The 14,477-nt window shown below is 41.6% G+C and overlaps 1 protein-coding gene across 3 annotated transcripts in view; it reads left to right on the forward strand.

The window, feature by feature from the left end:
• Positions 1–14,477, forward strand: part of NCALD (neurocalcin delta) — a 324,211-nt gene that overhangs the window by 222,326 nt on the left and 87,408 nt on the right. The window contains exon 5 of one of the 3 annotated variants that reach the window (XM_043483542.1): positions 2,089–2,218. The exons of 1 other annotated variant lie outside the window; for it this stretch is intronic. The gene's annotated coding sequence lies outside the window, so the exon portion shown is untranslated. Of the gene's footprint in view, positions 1–2,088; positions 2,219–13,700; positions 13,848–14,477 lie in introns of those variants that run through there. One more of the 3 variants, XM_043483541.1, reaches the window with a different exon arrangement.

A 14,477-nucleotide genomic window follows, 5' to 3' on the forward strand; every position in this document is an offset into this window, starting at 1 on the left:
AACATGCCAGGCTTCCCTGTCCATCATCAACTCCCAGAGCTTGCTCAAACTCGTGTCCGTTGAGTCGGTGATACCATCCAGCCATCTCATCCTCTGTTGTCCCCTTCTCCTTCTGCCCCCAATCCCTCCCAGCATCAGGGTCTTCTCCAACGAGTCAGTTCTTCGCATCAGGTTCCCAAAATATAACAGACTACCATAGCTTAAAAATAACAAAATGTATTCCTCCAAGACTAGTGCCTAGAAAATCTAAGATCAGGGTGCTGGCATATTGGTGTCTAGTGCAGGTCGACTTCCTGGTTCACAGATGGTTGTCTTCTTGGATTGTCACATAGTAGAAGCGAGGAGGAGCTCTTCAGAACACAGTAGAGCTCTAATCCTATTCTTGAGGGCTCTGCCCTCATAATCTTTTCACTTCCCCAAATTTCCACCTCCTAACACTATCCATTGGGGGTTAGAACTTCAACATATGAATTTCAGGGGGACACCAGTGTATGATAGTGAATAAATCACTTCGTGTGTGTGTATGCGCATGTTCGATTACTTGCACATGTGTTATTCACTTCCTCTACAAAACTCTCCTTGGGAATTTCACATGCAGGTTTACTTACTATGAATTTTCTATACACTTGAGGATTAAAATGTCCCTGTTTGGTTTTGTTCCCCTGTTGCTTTTCCAGGTATCTGGGTGTTCGCCACTTCCTGCTATGAAAGCATTAGAAAGCTGGTGCCAATGTAGATAATTCAAATACTGGCTGCATATTTTCAAGTGTATTGTTTTGGAGAAGTCCAAAGGTCAAGGGTTAGTATATGCTAACATTTGTGACCCTGTGGACCGTAGCCCGCCAGGCTCCTCCGTCCATGGGATTCTCCGGGCAAGAATACTGGAGTGGATTGCCATGACCTCCTCCAGGAGATCTTCCCCACGCAGGAATCAAACCCACGTCTTAGATGTTTATATGTTGCTATTTATAGTAGAGAAGATCTAGAAGCAAGCAAACTGTAGCAATCAGAGAATTAACATTAAATATACTATGGTACATCATTTCATTAGATTTATATAGCAACTGAAAAGGATAAATATGGAGGCTTTGAAGGCTTTAAAAAGTATGAATCAGCCCACAATTAATGAAAAAAAGGGAAAATCTTTGGCTTCTGGATTTGAGTGCCAGCTCTTGTGTGAATTATCTGACTCCATGGATTAAGTCAGGCATCTCAGGCACAGGATGGTCACTCTTCTAAAACTCAGTGTCCTCAGGGCTATAATAATGGTACTTACCTCATGGGGCTATTGTGAAAAATCAAATGAGGTAATTCACATGAAGCACTCAGCACACTGCCAAATGCAAAACAAGCCCCCCCAAAAGAATCATACCTAAATATTATCATTGTAACTATGGTCATTTTTTTCCTGTCAGCATTAAAGTTTGGAAGAGAGCATGAGAAAAAAATGGGGGTAAAGGTATTAAGCCCGATAATGGAATGAGTGAATATGTAATTTTGGAGCATTTCCCTTTATAATGTTTATATATGTTGACATTTTAGAAAATGTATTTCTCAGTCCCGATGCCTCCCAGGGGTGAAGTCCTTCTATTAGGGGTCCTCCTCTTTCCATCAGCTAGAAAGCCGCATTTCTCAACCCTGCCACAGCTCTCAGAATGCAAGCATTAAGCCTGGGAATCCACCACACAGATTCTAAATGGACCAATTGTATCTTCATCCTTTCCGCAGCTGTTTTTGGAGAAGCTGCAGTTCTTAGATGCCTGATTATCCCACACCTGTGAGGATAAGAGATTGCTCCCTGAGAACCAAATCATGGTTGAAATTTCTGGTGTCAGAGGGTCTTTTTAAAAATGGGATGGCTTAGCATTTCCTCAGAATGCCGCATTCACGCGAGGGGTCTTCCACCTGACCTGTCAGGAACAATGTGTCTTTCAGGCTGCGGCTGCTGTGAATGGGACGCTCTGAACCTCCTCTCTTTAGGGTTATTATTCCGAAATCCTCATTGTAGGCAGTGCCCTCTTGGCAGCTGGACAGTAAAATGCATCTTTCTATCAATTCAGTCTCTTAATTTTTTTTTTTTTTTGATAGCTGATTGGCTAAAGAAGTAAAAGCCAGCAGAGCTACATTTTATTTCAGTGCACCTGCATTATTTATGCTGTCAGAAACTCAAGGCAAGAGGCTGAAACTGTGATTATTATTAGGCTTGGGAACTGCAAAGGTAGGCAAAAGAAACTTTTCTTTTAATGTGGGTGGCAGGGAAATAAAATGACAATCCAGAAGGTACAAATTCTAAGGCTTGAACTCTGAAAAACAATCTGCCAATTAATTGCGAAGAGGATGGCATCTTAATTAAGCACTGCCCAGGCTTCGCGGGGCTCGTCCTCTTGCCACTCCAGCTTGGAGGGAAAGGTTGATTCCTCAGAGCCTCCTTGCAGAGCCTTCCCAGGAGGAAGAACAAGATGCTCCCATCCGGGTTGTTGTTTAGTCACTAAGTCATGTCCGACTCTTTTGCAACTCCATGGACTGTGGCCCACCAGGCTTCTCTGTCCACGGAATTTTCCAGGCAAGAATACTGGGTTGCCATTTCCTTCTCCAGGGCATCTTCCCAACCCAGGGATCGAATCCGGGTCTCCTGCATTGGCAGGAGGATTCTTTACCACTGAACCACTCGGCAAGTTCTTCTATCCTGGTATATGAATGCTGATGAGAAGTGCTATTTGAGCTTGACCAAGGAATTGGAGCTGCTGGCAGTGGGGAGAGAGGCAGGGACATTCTAAGAGCTTCTATGGTTGAATGATGAAAACAGCATCTTCTGATTTTGAAATGGACAGAGACTTTCTGGAGACCAGGCCACGAAGAGACCAGGAATGTGAAGATATAGTTTATCAAATATTTTCCCAAGTGTAGTCACTTGATTATCTTCAAGTCTACATTTTCATGCAGTAAAAACGGGCCAGCAGCTGAAATATGGGCAAGCATGTGGGGTTCTCTGTGTAACGGACAGATTTTTACCCTGAAGCCTAATCCTGAGACTTTTCTGGGGCTCAATCTGGACAAATCCTATCATTAAAGGCATTCTAAAGCTGTCTAGTGTCTGCAGATTAACAGATCTGTTGAAGATGATTGTTTGATGATACGTAACTTGGGGGCCATTTGCATAGGGCTTTTTGTGCCAATAGAAGATACATACTCTGTGTAATCACCATGTCTTACCTTCAGAATCAGGAATTTAAAAAAAAAAAAACCCAAAACATAACTTTAAAAACATTTAATCGCTGGGAAGACCCAGAGGAATCGGGTGGAGAGGGAGGTGGGAGGGGGGATCGGGATTGGGAATATATGTAAATCCATGGCTGATTCATATCAATGTATGACAAAACCCACTGGAAAAAAAAAATAAATAAAATAAAAAAAAAAAAAAAGAAAAGAAAGTAACAACAACAACAAAAAAAAACATTTAATCGGTCTTTGTATTAGAGCTCAGATGAACCTAGGATCCAGTCTGCCACCTGATAACCGTTACCTGGTTACATAGGTTTACAAAGCCCCCCATAAGCTGCCCACGACCGGCTCGCTCATCATGTGCCACTTGCTTTTCTTAGTGCTCTGCATCCTGGCCTCTTTTTCAATTCCTGAAACACGCTGTGCACCCTCTCATCTCAGAGGTTTTAAGCCCATTTTTTTCTTTGCTCAGTGAACTGACTTGCTCCCAGCTCCTCAACTGACTCACTCTTTCTTCTGCACTCAAGGGTCATATCTTCTGAGACCTTTTCTGTGGACTCCCAGACTGTGGACTCCTCCATGGCGGGCACCGGGTAGCTCTCCTTCTGTGCTAAAGGTTGTAATTATTCAATCACTATAAACTCCATGAGACCAAAGTCCAAGTCTTTCTTATTCATTGCTATTCCCCTGACACACATGGAAAGCACTCGTTGAAGATTATTAGGTGAATAAGTGAGTGAAAGTGAAAGAGCGAATGAATGCAAATATCATCGATATCTAGGTCAGATATCAATAAATCTAGATAAAATTCTCTTCCATTTTGAGGAATCAGTGACACTAATTCTGTGAAGGACAAAGATGGGCCAATGATGTATATATTAGAGCTCAGTGGCTTCAAATGATGGAAAATCCACTCAAGCTGGCAAGGCAAAAAGAGAAGTTACTCATTCGCTATTGAGGTGCTCATAGACCCCAAGGAATCTGGAGGAACTGGAGAGGCCTGCGGAGCTCAGACACTCAGCTGGGGACTCGGGATGTAGGACTCAGACTCCAAGCCCCTCATCCTTGTTTAAAAGGTTCCTCTGTTACTCATTCCCAAGCGAACAGCCTCAATGAGTCAGGAGTCTTCTTTTCATCTTGACTTCATGATTCTCCTCCTTTGGGGAGGGTCGCCTCAATCTCCCCGCCCTCTACCAAATTGCTTCTCTACTCCCATTCCTGTTTAAGCTCTCTATACTGGCAATTGAGTGTTGCATGGTGAAATTCCTCATAACAAAATTTCTTGGCGAAAAGGCCAATGTCAAATCTTGCTGCTCTGGAAAGTTCTCTGAGTCCCTCCAGCCCTGGCACAAGTTTACCCAGCACTGGGGGCTCTCACTTCTATTTCGTGAGGTTACTGATCTCATGACTGAGCCCTGAGGATGCCAACAACCTTACACTATGGGAAAGTCAATCATTGAACATCTCATTTTACATGTTAAAAAAAAAAAAATCAAGGCCCTAAAAGCTCTGGCAATCAGCTTAACTCTCAGGCTGTCTTGGTCCTGGTGGTCTGGAGCCATATCCCAGGGGTCTCCATGCAGCACCATTTCAGTGATCACACTGCCTCTTCAGAGAGATCTTGCTTTTGGTTCTCTGGTTGGCATCAATATGAAAAATGTTGTTGCTTTCCACAGATAAGATACAGGAAATTAAAACATCCTCAAGGCAGATTTAACAGGACAGACCTCCAGGATCGCTTTGGGTATAAAACACCCCATTCCAATTGGCAGGTCCACATTGCTCTATCTAAAATGGATAACCAACAAGGGCCTGCTGCATAGCACAGATATTTCTGCTCAATGTCATGCGGCAGTCTGGAGGGGAGGGGGGTGTGGGGGAGAATGGATACATGTGTATGTATGGCTGAGTCCCTTCACCCGTTCCCCTGAAACTATCACAACATTGTTATCAGCTATATCCCAATATGAAATAAAAAGTTTTTATAAAAACCAAAACATCCCATTCCACCCAGCCAGAGAATACACTCTTTCCTGCAATACTGAGTTACATCTTACTCGTAGATGACAGCGAGAGAGCAGTGTGGTCCCTCGGTTTCTTTTCTTGCTCGCTGTTTAGCACATTCTTTGACTTGAACGTCAGCCCAGTCCTTGAAAATATTGTTATTGCAATTGAAGTCCTTTCATAGATGGAAATTCTGGAATCAGAGGACTTGATGGAAGGGCAGTCCTTGGCCTTCTGGAATGTATGATGTGAAGATATTGCTGTAGATTTTCTGGTAATGCATTTGCTCCCAGCTGAGAAGGACAGTTCCCCCCACTGAAGCTCTGTAGTACTTTGCTGTGCTTCTCGTGGGATATTTGCTGTCTCCCTTCCTCTGCCCTGCTAGTTGCTTGAGGCTGAGTTCATCTTCATTTCTCCCGCAAAGTTGCACTTGGGAGACGTGCCCAGGACACACCTGTTGCTGCGTTAGTTTACTATTGCTGCCATGGCAAATTATCCCCATCTTAGTGGCTAAAGCAATACACGTTTATTATCTATCAGTTCTGGAGGCCAGAAACCTAAATGGGTCTCACTAGGCTCTACTCAAGATGTAGGCAGGGCTGTGTCCCCTTTCACAGGCTTTAGGAGTGGATTCACTTCTTAGTCCATTCAGGCTGCTATAACAAAAATACCATAAACCAGCTGGCTAATAAACAACAGAAATGTATTGCTCACAGTTCTGGAGCCTGAAAGTCCAAGATCAGGGTGCTCTCATGATCAGGTGAAGGTCCTTTTCTAGGTCGTAGATTTCTCATTGTGTCCTCATGTGGTGGAAGGGCCAAGCAAGCTCTCTGGGGCCTCTTTTATAAGCACCTCATACCATTCATGAGGGCTCTACTCTCAAGACCTAAGCAATCCCCAAAGACCCTACTTCCTAATACTATTACATTAATGGTTAGGTTCTCAACATACAGATTTTAGGAGGATGCAAACGCTCAGGAGTAGCAATTTCCTTTCCTTTCCCAGCTCCTAGAGGAAGACTGATTGATTCATGGCCCTTTGTCCATCTTCACAGCCAGCAACATCAGGCCAAGAACTTTCCACGCAGCCATCTTTCTACCTTTCTCTTCCACTTTTAAGGACCTTCATAATCACATTGGTGTCACTAGATATTCCAGAATAATCTCCCTATTTTAAAGTGAGCTAATAGACAACCTTAATTCACCTCTGACACATAGGATAACAAGTTCACAATTTCCTGGGTTTAAAGCAGGGACACCTCAGGAGCAGGGAAGAAGAGCATTAATCATGTTGCCTAAACATGGTAACTGAACTCAGTAGCCTATTAGAGCAATAGTCAAGAAGATGGCAATCTCCTTTAGGACAAATGTCTTTTTGAAAAGTTGTAATAAATTGTTTTTTTGTCTGACTCTTTGTGACCCCACGGACTGTAGTCTGCCAGGCTTCTCTGTCCTCCAGGCAAGAATACTGGAGTGGATAGCCATTCCCTTCTTCAGGGGTTCTTCCCGACCCAGGGATTGAACCTGGGTCTCCTGCATTGCAAGCGGATTCTTTACTGTCTGAACCACCAGGGAAGCCCCCTTTCTATAACTGAATTGCATTTTATATTCACCAGGGAAGGTAGTTATGCTTTAAATGTCCTAGTTAATTATTTTGTACATTAGGATTTATATACATTGATTTTATTAAAGCAAGAGTCACATCTTTTGCATTGTTAACACATTTGTTTTCTATAAGTCTGTGTGAGGGTTATTATGGAAGAGTTTTCACATTAATAAAAGAACTAGGAATTTGCCATTTTTGAAGTATGTGATGCAGGCATTTTTAGGGATGGATTTTTTAGAAGAGAAGCTAATGCAAGTTTAATCCTGTTTTCCCTCTTTTATGTAAAATGAATAACTTAATAGGCTAACTATGATTCTATGCTGTGGTTTTAACTATCACTAAATGCTATAAAGTGGAAATATAGGCTATGAAAATGCAAATTCATTATAAATGCAAATTCATAGTTCTCTTGATGTTAAGAGTTATTGTAATTTACTTACTAAGGAATTCCATGAAAATCAGAAATCACTTCATGTAAGTTTATTCTTTAGACAGCATAAACTTAGGGTAAAATGGACCCTAATTAGCACATTTCTTAATTATCCTTCCTAATTGTGAAGTTTAGCTCTCTCTTTAGCTATTTCAGAGGCACTACTAAACTTGAGCATCACTCTTTATCACCGCCCTGCAAGGTCATTAGTTATCGCTGTTTCACAGATAATCAAATGAAGATTCAGAAAGGTTAAGTAAGTTGTCCAAAGTCACAGAGATGAAAAGTCATGATTGGGGAGCCCACAATTAAATCTGAGTGTACCTGATTCCAAAATTCAAACACTTTTGATTGCAATGCAGCAGGAATCCTTGATGTTCACATTTTGGACAAAAACTCAGCAAAATGTTTGACTTGTGGTTGCAGATAAATTTCAGGACTGATGCCATATTCTTGTTTATAGGAATTGCATTTCAACACAAGCACCACAAGAAAGTATCTAGATTCCTCATGTTTTAGAGTCTATTTCTTTATCTCTTGGCAGTAAGACGGAATATAATCCTTAATCCTTGATGATTTGTAAAAGTCAGGTTTATTAATGTGCAAGAGTGTCTGACAGTAAAAGACAGTTATGGTTCTGAGAGAGAGAGTGTTGATCACTCAGTTGTGTCCGACTCTTTGCGACCCCATGGACTGTAGCCCACCAGGCTCCTCTGTTCATGGGGTTTCCTAGGCAAGAATACTAAAGTGGGTTGCCATGCCCTTCTCCAGGGAATCTTCTTGACCCAGAGAGCAAACCTAGGTCTCCTGCATTGCAGGCAGATTCTTTACCATCTGAGCCCCAGGGAAATAGTGCTTTAGGTGCATGTAAATTTTGGTATATTACATTTTTGTTGTTCGGTTCAAAATATTTCTACACTGGAATGTAAATCTTTTTTTCATGGGTTATTTAGAAATGTATTACTTGGTTTCCGTTTAGAGATTTTCTATTTGTCTTTTTAATATTGAGTCCTAGCTTTGTTCCCCTGTGTACAAAGAGTATACTCTGTGGTTTTGATAATTTATAATGTGTTGGAAAAAACTTCTGTGGCCATGAACACTAATTAGGATTTTGACCAGAATATAAGAATTTTAGAAAACTTTGATTCTCATCTTCTCTTACCTTTTGTGCTAATGTTGCCCTATATTTTGAATCTATATACATGTTAGCTCCTATAATACATTGGGGTTTATAAAGGTAGTATTCATCTAAATTCATATATCTGCCCTTTCTATATCTCTATATTTCCATCTAGGATCATTTTTCTTCTGCTTAAACAATTCTTCAGAAATGTATGTAACTCTATTGAAACAATACCCTCAATTTTTGACTGAAATGTCATATGTCACTTTCATTTAAAATTTTTAATTAAACTTTTATTTTGAGATAAGTGTAGATTCTCATGCAGTTGTGAGCAACGATACAGAAAGAACCCATATGCTCTCCCTTCGCTTTCTCCCTAAAAGTAACATCTTGCAAAGCTGTAGTAGAGTGTTATAACCAGGATATTGACATTAATACAATCCAGATACACAAAGTTTGTCTCTCCAGTTTTGAGAATGCTAGGAGTCCCGTACCACTTGGGAATTATCAAGTAGTTTGAGGGAAAACACAACAGATAATGTGGAGATTGTTGGGCTTATATCAATATATTTTCTTTTTATCTGAGATCTTGGTACTTAAAGATTGCTGCCCTTTCTACTCTTTGATGCCTTCCAGTCACTTAAAAAAAAAATCTACCCATTATTATCTCAGTGAGAATATTAGTTTGAACACAAAAAAACTCCATTATACTGTGAAACAAAAATTACTGAAGCCTGTGAGACCCAAATATTTGCTTCGGTTAAGACTATAATAATTTGGGTGGCTTTATTAGGATATTTTCAGTATTTTACTTTACCCATTTTTCTTGATTCAAGTGTTCTGGATTACGCTTTCTTGGCATCTTACTCCTTGTGTGTGTGTGTTAGTCACTCAGCTGTGTCCAGCTCTTTGTGACCCCGTGGACTGTAGGCTGCCAGGCTCCTCTGTCCATGGGATTCTCCAGGCAAGAATACTGGAGTGGGTAGCCATTCCCTCCTCCAGGAGATCTTCCCCACCCAGGGATTGAACCTGCGTTTCCTGCATTGCAGGCAGATTCTTTACTGTCTGAACCACCAGGAAAGCCCATGCTACTCCTTAGGCCAAAGCTAAGTTAAGATGAGCAGAGTTCTCAAGCGCAAAAAAGATCAGCTGGGCTTCCCCCACTCATTAGAAATTAAAAATAAAACAACCCCCAAGTATAAAATAGCCATAAGAAATAATCCAGTGCTTTTCACAAATATATCAAATGTAAATTATCTCCAAAATCTATGGAGCTAGGTTTCCTGGGTGTAAATACTGACTCTGCCATGTACTAGACAGGCAAGTTATTTAACTTCTCTATGCTTAAGTTTCTTTAGTTTTGAAATGTGGAAAAGAATACCTCCTACCTCATAGTTATTATAGTGAATGATTTAATACACCTATAGCACTTAAAAAGATGCTCCAGATATAGTGGGTGCTCAACTGATCAGTTAATGTAAAAGATTACCCAATATCAATAGCAATAGCCATAAAATACATCAGTATATAACTTACGTACACTTATAATAGACATGATTTCGTAGGGATAAGTTTGATTTACCTGACAAATTTACTTAAATTCATTCATTGCTAGAAAATTTTGTGATTACTCAGTATTTTTTCTTCCTTCTTTGGCCTTTTTGGGGGGTTAAAGGGAGGCTCTCCTTTGTTAGCAGAAAGAAAAAACCATTTCCTTCTCTGCATTTATTTCCCAGTCTACTGGTCTAGCGGGTAGCTCTAGTCTACTAGTCTACGGGTAGCTCAGCTGGTAAAGAATTCGCTTGCAATGCAGGAGACCTGGATTTGATCCCTGGGTTGGGGAGATCCCCTGGAGGAGGGCATGACAACCCACTCCAGTATTCTTCCCTGGAGAATCCCCATGGACAGAGGACCCTGGCGGGCTACAGTCCATGAGGTCTCAAAGAGTCCAACATGACTAAGCACAGAGGCGTCACCAACATTTATTGAGCACGCATTGTGTTCTGGGCCTTGTGCTAACCACAGAGTTGTAGAGACGAGTAAGATTCATCTTTTTCCTGAAGCTCTTTGTAAACTTATCAGAATCAGACAGATAAGTAAGAATTGACATATACCTTGAGCCACTTACCCTGTGGCAGGGTGTCAGAATTTTAGAAAACCTTAACTTTATAATCCTCATAACCACCTTAGGATGTAGGCATTGAGTAACTTGCCCAGATGAGGTTTGAACCCAGTGCTTCTAAAAACTTCTGTAAGTGGGAAGGTCTATGGCCTTCCCACTAATGTTGAGATAGTGACACAGCAACATTTCTACCTAGAAATAAAAGGCTAATTATAGCTGTCTACTCATGGTCTAAACCACCTGTTAATTCAAGTGTGTGAACCCAAGTTAGACTGCTTGTTTAGTGGCATTTACCAGTTATTTCCGGCAAAGTGGTCAAACTAATAATAGGCAACCTTGACATTCATACAGCAAGTGAAAACTATAGTGCAGTACTATTTTGGACGGAGTATTTTTAAATTCAGTGAATCATTTTCACCTAAAAAGTGAGTTTTTATTTTAAAAAGAAAATGACTCGTATTCTCTTCAACATGGTGGGTTGTGTTAGAGAAGGCCCTCATGTGTATTTCCTATGATATTTCCAACTACATTTGGATTAATTAGCCAGACTGGTAGCAACCTGGGGTTTCCCAAGTGGCACTAGTGGTAAAAGACCCACCTGCCAATGCAAGAGACATAAGAATGTAGGTTTGATCCTTGGGTCAGGAAGATTCCCCTGGAGGAGGGCATGGCAACCCACTGCAGTACTGTTTCCTGGAGAATCCCATGGACAGAGGAGCCTGCCAGGCTAGAGTCCATAGGGTCACAAAGAGTCTGACATGACTGAAGCGACTTAGCATGCACGCATGACGCTTTTAGACTTTCTGGTGGCCTCGATGATAAAGAAACTGCCTGCAATGCAGGAGATCCGGGTTCTATCCTTGGGTCAGGAAGATCCCCTGGAGAAGAAAATTTACTCCAGTATTCTTGCCTGGGGAATTCAATGGACAGAGGACCCCGGCAGGCTACAGTCCACGGGGTCACAAAGAATCAGACACAACTAAATGAACAATACTTTCACTGAGCTCCAAAGAGATCATTACCACAATTTCAACCCTGCAGAAGATCAGTAACTTCCTTTGTTGGAAGAGGAATCTCTAATTCTAGGTGACCTGCAAAGGTAAATCAGTGACGGCAGGTTGGAAGCACGCTACAAAGAAAAGAATTACAACTATCCACTTTTCATTTTGAAGGTCAGTCCACTGATAATTTTAACTTACATTGAGTGCCTAAGTCAGTATACAATAAAGTATGCTTAGTCTTAAAAGTGATAGAAAATTCAAAATGAAAAAGTGTGGGTATTGGTTAAATCTTCAACTAATTAAAGGCCAGAATTTTAGGAATTTTTAGAACTGGTAACTTCTTGTTTCAGAGGACATCACCTATAGGCAAACTGTGGTACTGCAGTCTCTCTGCATAAAGAGGAAGTGCTGATCAGGCAGCTGTGGATTTAGAGTCAAAGAGATGGTAAAGCAGACAGTTCAGAGCACATGGGTCCCTGGAAGTCTAGAAGGAAATGCTCTCTCTCCTCTCCTCCATCGCTGTGATGTGCATTTCTGACAGAAAACCAGAGCTATCCACTGGAACAAAGCACAAATCTGTGAATTGTGATTGCGGCCGAAATCTGCCATCGGTGCAGCATCTTGAGGCATTGAGATAGACCTTGAATTCAATGAGCTTGCGCTAATAGGTAAATTCCTAGCTATCATTAATCTGAAATGAAAGGGGGAGTGTTCCTTATAGCCTTACACTTTAATGTTACTTTTGCAGTGCTACAGCTAATAATAGCATCAGGAAGCTATCTTTTCAAATAAAAATGTATCTTTTCTCCCAGTTGGGGCTGGGACAGAAGTAAAGAAAGAGGGAGATGGGATAGGAGGATTCTATGGTCAGACAATTTGAACATTAGTCTTATTGTTCTAGAAGCAATTCCTGACTCGAACCAAAGAAATTTCATTCTTTTGCAGTGACATAAATATAATCTTCTCAGCTGGCTTAGCTTCCACTTGTATTTTGTAGCACCCTAGACTTTTTATTTTTTTTCCTGTTTAAAGAATCCAGATTAGACATCCCGATAACTCCAGCATGGGAAGATCCTTAAGGTTTTGAGAGCAATCTTTTCTCCTCGCCTGTTAATCTCTTTCCTCTTTGAATGTGTATACATTTTCTGAATGTATTTTTCAGAAGACCTTCCTCTGGGTTTCATTTCATTTTATTGAATGGACTTCCTGTTAATTAAGAGGGAGAAGGAACTGGGAAATAAGCCCTTGTGTGTGGTATTAGCAGTAAGTGAGGCTGGTCCTAAGGGAAACGAAGCTGAAGTTAGAAAATAGGCAGGGCTGTCCTTTTCTTCTGCTGCCCTAGACTTTCACTGAGGTTTGTGTTTGGGGACACTTACCCATTTTTCTCCATGCTGAGTCCCAAGGGGATGTGGACAAGAGTATTTTGAAGGGGAGAATTTAGCACTTGTATGGTGACCCCTAAAGTAAAAGCCCAAGAAACTTTTCAGTGTCAAGTATTTTAAAGCAGCAGTGCTTTGAAGCTCTTTCAGTCGTTCATTCCTGCATAGACAGTTCACAATATACAGATCCCAAATTCATCTCACCTGATTCCCCATCCTACTTCATACGAGGCTCATCAGACTCGGATCTGACTCGGGGCCACCACACCCCTTCTTCTCTGTCTTGCCATTACTAGCGTGGACTCAGTACAAGGATGCGGATTCTTAGATCATTTTAAAAATATCTTTTCTTCCAGCTCCCTTTTGAGCTTCAGTTTTTATTCCATTTACTTACAAACAGATTTAATTAGCTTGGAATACTACTCCCAGAATTTCTCAGTTCTTTCCTTCTGTTCTACACAGAGAGAGAGAGAGCCACGAGCTTCATGCTGGTGGCAGTGGGACCAGTGGGACTTGAGAGGGGCATGCCTTTTCCTGCCAGTAACTGTGCGGAGCAGACCTCCGCAGCCCTGAAGAGGAAAGTTGTTGGCAGTTTGCAGTCATCACTTCAAGGGCTGAGGTTGTCGGGGAGCTGTCCGTGATGGGTGGTGGGGTGTGCACACAGACACACACACGCACTCACACACACATACACACCACAGTGACAGATGACCTATTGAAATAATTTCAGAGCTGTTCTGTGGTTGCTACGACAACCAATGCTCTCTTGGCTTTCATCTGGCCATGTGACAGGGACTTTGACGTCAGCTAGAGGCAGAGCCTGTGGCTGAGTCCACACGGTCAAAGGCCTGCGAGAGGCTGGGTGGGTGCTGGCTGCCGCCGCTGCTCTCCACGCTGCTGCTTCTGCGTCCCAGGGGCTGCGGAGCATGGACTGTTAAATCTTGCACTTCTGCTGTGTGAGGTAATCAGCTTGCTTTATATACAATAGTAAGACGTGTTTATAAATCACAGTGGCTTTCCCCTCTCTCTCACCTCTTACAAGTTTGTCTTCATGAGCAATTATTGTTGTACCCGGAGGCAAAAATGTGAAGCAGCTTTGAGTTGTTCATTTGGGGTGGAATCTCTGGCATTTGGTTAAATTTGGATTCATGTTCTGGGAAGTAGGTTAAAATATAATCGCCTCCCTTGTTCGGCACTTGCTAACGTGACATAGTTTAGAGATACAGACTTTGCAGCTTGAGCCAGATATTCCCCGTTGAATTCCAGGAATCTCCTCTTCAGTATTGTTTCGGGTTTAAAGACGCCAGCACAGCTTGGCAATATGTGGCTAAGTTTGCCTTTATATATATATATATGTATGTATGTATTTGCTACCGTATTCTGAATCAGCCTAAAATAGTTCAGAATTTGGTCTCTGTCTTGTTTGTAGCATTCATAAGGAGCAACAATAGGCACAGTGGTAAAGAACGTTATAGTTTGAAACAAAAGTTGGGGGTTTTCTAGTAAATCAAGTATTCTGAAAATACCAGTGAAAACTGTCAACAGCTTCCTGTTTAGAGAAAAATAATCTGGACTATGCCAAGGAAGTTGG

Source organism: Cervus canadensis, chromosome 12 (genome assembly GCF_019320065.1).
Source record: "Cervus canadensis isolate Bull #8, Minnesota chromosome 12, ASM1932006v1, whole genome shotgun sequence".
In the NCBI taxonomy this organism is placed as follows: domain Eukaryota; kingdom Metazoa; phylum Chordata; class Mammalia; order Artiodactyla; family Cervidae; genus Cervus; species Cervus canadensis.